Below are 6,028 nucleotides of genomic sequence, written 5' to 3'. Positions count from 1 at the left end.
TAATGGAATTCAGAAACCAGTTGATTCAGTTGGGGGAATCTTCTTATTAATTCAAGGAAACAGGAAAGGACATGAAACCAAGAGAAGAAAGGGTAGAACAGCTCATTTTTTTCTAGCAAAGAATCAAGGCATGGGAAAGTGAAGCCTGGGGGGCAAGGTGGTAGGATTTCTTCATCGTGTGTGGGGACGGTCATCTTTTTGAGGACACTGGCAGTATCTGAGTTGAAATCTGATCTATGGGTCAAAGAGGACCTAAGTCCCCAAAGCTTTTGCAAACTCCCGGTGGTATGGGAAATTTAGCTGCCCAGAAAAAACTACCCAAAGTCCTTGGCCTAATGCCTTCAGAAATACAGGTGGGCTTACCGGAGGGGCCTTTCTCCTTTTCTATTTTCTCAAATATGGTGGGAACTATCAGAGAAGGAGCGGCTCCTGCAGAAGCATCCCACCATTTCAGCCACTCAGCTGCCTAATTGTCTGCAATAGGTCAAAGCACGTTATCTATTTCCTTGACAAATGCCAAGGTAGGATGAAATTCAGTTAAGACTGGGTGCCAAGTGCTTTGTTAGATACTGGTATATGTTATCTCAGTCCTCACAGAAGCCCATATTATTATTCCCATTTTCTAGATGCAGCAGTCAAGGCTCAGAGTTCAGTGACTTTTCCCCGGGGGCTCACAGGAATCCTGCATGACTCCATGTGTATGCCCTCTGTATTCTTTTCACTCTGCCTTGCTGCTTCCCTAAGTATTTGAGGGTACATCTTTGGAGAATGTGAATTTTTTTTTTTTAATTTTTTTTTTTTCAACGTTTTTTATTTATTTTTGGGACAGAGAGAGACAGAGCATGAACGGGGGAGGGGCAGAGAGAGAGGGAGACACAGAATCGGAAGCAGGCTCCAGGCTCTGAGCCATCAGCCCAGAGCCTGACGCGGGGCTCGAACTCACGGACCGCGAGATCGTGACCTGGCTGAAGTCGGACGCTTAACCGACTGCGCCACCCAGGCGCCCCAGAATGTGAATTTTTTTAAAGATACTAAATATCACATGGAGGTAAGAATTCATTTTACTCCTTTGAGCCTCTGGTGTAAAATGGGGAGACTGGATTCAGAGGATCTCTGTGCATCCGTGTAGCCCTAACATGTGTCTAAAATTATGATTTTATTTTCCTGTTTTGGACGTAAGAAGAAGAGGATGTAGACTGTCCATCTGGGTTTTTTTTGTTGTTGTTTGTTTGTTTTTTTTTAAAGATGGAATTTTAACATCTCCTTGTGGAATTTCCTGGTTCTCAACCAAGTATGTAGATCCCATCCCTCAGAAGCCTGTCTATTTTTGACTGCAGTGGGATTACAATCGGGTTATTTGGGGGGCAATCTCTCTGGAGCCTCACATTTTTGTTTTCTCTTCTTCAAGTACCCCTGTGCTTCTACTGCTCCCTCGGAACTGACTGCATGAAGCCTGGTTTGCACGAAGCAGTGGCCAAGCTCCCTGGGCCGGGGACACACGCCCGCCGTTCCAGGCTGAGATCGACTTCCGCTCTGGGCACATCTCCTGTGGGCCCGCGAACAGGCTTTGACTGATTTAGCTCAGAACACTCGCTTGTTTGTGGATATGGTAATGACGCCAGTAAAATTCAATTACTGTATCCCAGAGGACCGCAGCAAGCGATAATAAATTAGGGAACATGAGCTTTGGAGTATCTGAACTGAAATTATAATGGGGCTATTGAAAAACAAACAAACAAAAATCGCAAGCATTCATTTAATAATAGATGCTGCAGTTTTCCCCACCAAAAATTAGTTCATCAACGAACCCTTTGTTCTTGTCATAAAAGAACGTGCCTTAGACACAGCCAAGGACATTCTATCTTAATTACTTGGTATTGTTGTCGCCCCCCAGAGCCCACCTGGCTTCAGGGTAACTGGTACATGGGGAGGAAGTAGCTGCCTGCCAGGGTCCCCCAAGGCCGCGGCACTAATCCATGCTGGGCGCACAGATGCTCGCAGCCGCCCATGGCCTTGGGTTTCAGGTTGCCATCCAGGGCTGAGGTTTGAATGGAGGTTGTAATCTCAGAAGGTCCAGCTAGCACTTAACCACTGACATCCATCAAGTATGTCAAGGCTCGCATTGTCTCATTAATTTGAACCAGCTTTCCTGCTATCAGATCCTTTTTCATTTCTAACCTTTCCACCCTGCCTTTCTTCCTTTGCGCACAGTTTGTAGCCTCTCCCGTTTGTGCCTTCCGTCTGTGAGTTGTGTGCTACAAGGCCACTCTTGAGGGGGAAGAGGTGCCTTTGCGCTCCTCCATGCCACAAACAGGACTTGGGTGTCTCTTCTCCAACGTGAAGGTCAAGCACACGGATGGAGAAAGAACATTCGCGGCAGTCTGGATGTGTCTGCAGACTCTATTCTGCAGATGATTTTAAAGCTAAAATTGCTACCTTCCCTCGCTTTGTTTCCTTTCTCATCCAGATTCCAACCTTCAAGTGTGTAATGCAGAATTGTTGAAATGATGAGCAGACGAGATAGGAAGAAGATAACCAAGGTGCTAAAAAAGTACTCCGAATTAGCAGCAGGTCATTTTCCACCTGTAGAAAATACCTTTGGGGGCAGCTCTGAGACCAAGCCCCTTGGTTGGAGAACTGTTCCTCCCTCCCCACCACCACGGAAGGCCCGTGGACGTCGGTCATGCTTACTTTACATGACCCCATGAGGCCGGCTGAGTCAGGACCCAAGCTGGACACAACAGAATCTTGCTCTAGGACCTGGAACGTGTGGGAACTTGGAAAGGCTAGAGCCCTGGAGTTTGGGGCCTTCATTTTCAGCCATGTGTACAGAAAGCAGGAAAGCGAGGGGGTGGAGTAAGTTTTGCCACGAATCAGAGATGTTGAGAGAAGCAGACCATAGTCATTCAGTCCTTTGATAAAGGATGACCCTCCCTATGGCCTCCCCCCAACTCCTTCCTGACCATGTTCTGTCTGTAAGACCTTGTACCTAATGCTGCCTCTTAAGCCTCAACCCTTCATTATCTCTCAATCTAATTAGCCTCGTGGCCAATGCCTGTTACATGTTCCTCTCAGGGCCTTGGCATTTTTTTTTTTTTCCAATATACCCACAGAGTATAAAATTTTAATATATTATTTGATCAGAGACAAGAGAACTAGCAATCTGTGGCACACTATCTTAGGACTTGTCAAAATCAAGGGTGATTCTTTCTATCACAAATAGACGGAAGTTTCAGGACATCAAGAGACAAAAAAGCAGCCAAAGGATTTTGCTGTCCCTTTATTTCCCGTGAAATACAACCCTAAGCAGTGTTCATATTTTCCCCACACTGCTTCCTGTCCTCTGCCAAAGGAGGGACTTGATCCAATGTCCCAGCTGTTCTGGGGCCTGCGCTGGGATGGCCGGGTTGGAAGTGGGGGACACACAGGTTTTACTCTCATGCCAGCTACGCCTGGGACCTCTGTGTGGGCAATCAAGGGACCTTCCCTCGGGCAGAAGCCTGTGGAAACATCCAGTCTGATGCCTCTCGTTTGGCACAATGAAGGGCAAGTATCTCTCCATTATCTACTGGAAAATGAATGAGCAAACACAATCTCTAAATCAAGGGACTTAAACAGGAGATCATATTTCCTATTCCCTAGGTGTTAGTAATATTCTGCAAAAAGGTCATGGGTCTTGGTAACTATGTTAAGCACTATGGTCACAGTTTATTAACCTCTTATGTTCTTTGGAGAAAAAAAAAATCAGAATATAAGGTGTTTGGGCCAATATAACACAAACCTAGGCATGCCAAGCTCTGTGTGGGAGTTTTACAGGTACCTTATTTAAATGTCACAGTAGTTCTATAGTATGACCACATCATTATGAATTGTCTAAGAAGTTTGAGTGGGTGCCTCAAAGGCCACACAACCAGTAAGTAGAAAGGCTTTTAAGTGAAAAATCTGGTTAAAAAAAAAAAAAAAGAAAAAGGTCACATAGCTGGAATGTGGTCTTGAATTTACCTTACTCTTAAACCCATCCTTATTCCATTGCACTCCAATGCAATATTTCCCAAATTTGTCTGGTAAGACTCCTCAGTGTGAGTGCTTGTTAAAACTCCACTCTCTCGCTCTCTGCCCCTCCCCCACTCACTCTCTGTCTCTCTCCTTCAAAAAATAAACATTAATTTTTTTTTTTTTTTTTTTTAAAGGCGTGCCTGGGTGGCTCAGTCAGTTGAGCATCTGACTTTGGCTCAGGTCGTGATCTCGTGGTTCATGGGTTCGAGCCCCGAGTCGGGCTCTGTGCTGACAACTCAGAGCCTGGGGCCTGCTTTGGATTCTGTGTCTCTCTCTCCCTTTACCCCTCCCCCACTCACACTTTCTCTCTCTCTCCTTCAAAAATAAATAAACATTTAAAAAAACAAAAAAGAAAAAAAAATCTCCACTCCTGGGTCCAATCCTGCTGCAGATCGAATAAGCCAGAGTCTCCTAGAAATGGGGACAGGAATTCACCCTAAGTGAATCTTACCTAGCAAGTTAGGTAAACACTGCTAAAATGCCTTAATCTCTTTTTAACCTAGTAATTCTTGGCAAGGTGTGTCGAAAAATGTCTTCTCTTTTTAATAAGCTTGTTATTTTGGAATAACTTTAGATATGCCTGGAAGTTGTAAAGGTGATAAAGAGCGAGCCCATATACTTCCTCCCATCTATTTCCACCTAATGTGAAGATCTTACACAACCATGGTCCATTTGTCAAAACAAAGAAACTAACACTGACAAATTACTGTTGACTGTGTTAGGAATCACTTGTCTTGGACATGGAAGGAAAGGAAAGACAGGCCAGCCCGGAGTCCCTTTTTTTTTTCCTATTCCTCAGGGAGCTGAAGGCACACAGCGTTGGTAGGAGGTGCATGATTAAGAAGCAAGTTGAGTTTAGCTCTTTGCTGTATCTATTGCAAGAAATGAAGACCCTTCTCAGCAATCAGACTGTTGACCTTCCAGAAAATGTCAACAGCACTCTGAAGGGACCCATGATTACTGTGAAGGGCCCCCGAAGAACCCTGTGGAGGGTTCCTCAGTAGAAGTCAGTCTCCTCGGAAAGAAAAAGAAGAGGCTCTGAGTTGACAAATGGTGGGAAATGGAAAAGAACTGTCTACTGTTCTCACTATCTGTGGTCACCTACAGGCCATGGTCAAGGACTCTACACTGGGCTTCCTTTACCAGATGAGGTCTGTGTATGCTCGTCTCCCTGTTAATGTCATTACTCAGGAGAATGGTTCTCTTGTTGAAATCCAGAATTTCTTGGGTAAAATTCGGGGCGTCTGGGTGCCTCAGTTTGTTAAGCATCAGACTTTGGCTCAGGTCATGATCTCAGGGTTTGTGAGTCTGAGCCTCTCGTGGGGCTCTCTGCTGTCAGCACAAAGCCTGCTTGGGATCCTCTGTCCTGGCTCTCTCTCTCTGCCCCTCCCCCACTCACGCTTGCAGTGCTCTCTTTTTCTCCCTCAAAAATAAACATTAAAAAAATACATCCACAGGCCTCGCTGAGGCCAGGTGTTGTTTGTTCAGCATCTCAAGCCCAGACAGATGAGTTAATTCTTGAAGGAAATGACATTGAAACTGTAGCAAACTCAGCTGCTTTAATTCAGCAAGCCACAACAGTGAAAAACAAGGAAAATTTGGGGATGGTTTGTATGTTTCTGAAAAAGGAACAGTTCAGCAGACCGATGGATAAGATCTAAGTTGTCCAGCTACAGAAATAACAAGATGCCAGATGAGTTTTCAGACTTATTTGTGATATTTTAAAGATGCAATAAAAGCTGTATTGATTTGGAGCTTTTTCTTAAACCAATAAAAAAAAAAAAAAAGAAGAAGAAGCAAACTGAGTTTATTTCCCACAGGATTTACACTGTTCTGGTAAGAACAAAATACATATGCATGCACAGGCTATGAAATGCAAATTATGTAACTTCGGTGACTTCATAGATGAGTTAAATACACTTCGTTTTTATTTTATTTATTTATTATTTTATATTCTAGAGTTCTTTTTTTT

General features: G+C 44.3%; 1 pseudogene; it reads left to right on the top strand.

Annotated features, from left to right (window-relative positions):
• The first annotated feature begins 4,940 nt into the window (after window positions 1-4,940).
• On the top strand, window positions 4,941-5,710 carry LOC122213199 (annotated as a pseudogene).
• The last annotated feature ends 318 nt before the right edge of the window (window positions 5,711-6,028 follow it).

This window comes from Panthera leo, chromosome A2, assembly GCF_018350215.1.
Source record: "Panthera leo isolate Ple1 chromosome A2, P.leo_Ple1_pat1.1, whole genome shotgun sequence".
In the NCBI taxonomy this organism is placed as follows: domain Eukaryota; kingdom Metazoa; phylum Chordata; class Mammalia; order Carnivora; family Felidae; genus Panthera; species Panthera leo.
Note: the sequence above shows the minus strand (reverse complement) of the source record. Positions and strands in the feature narration are given on the sequence as shown.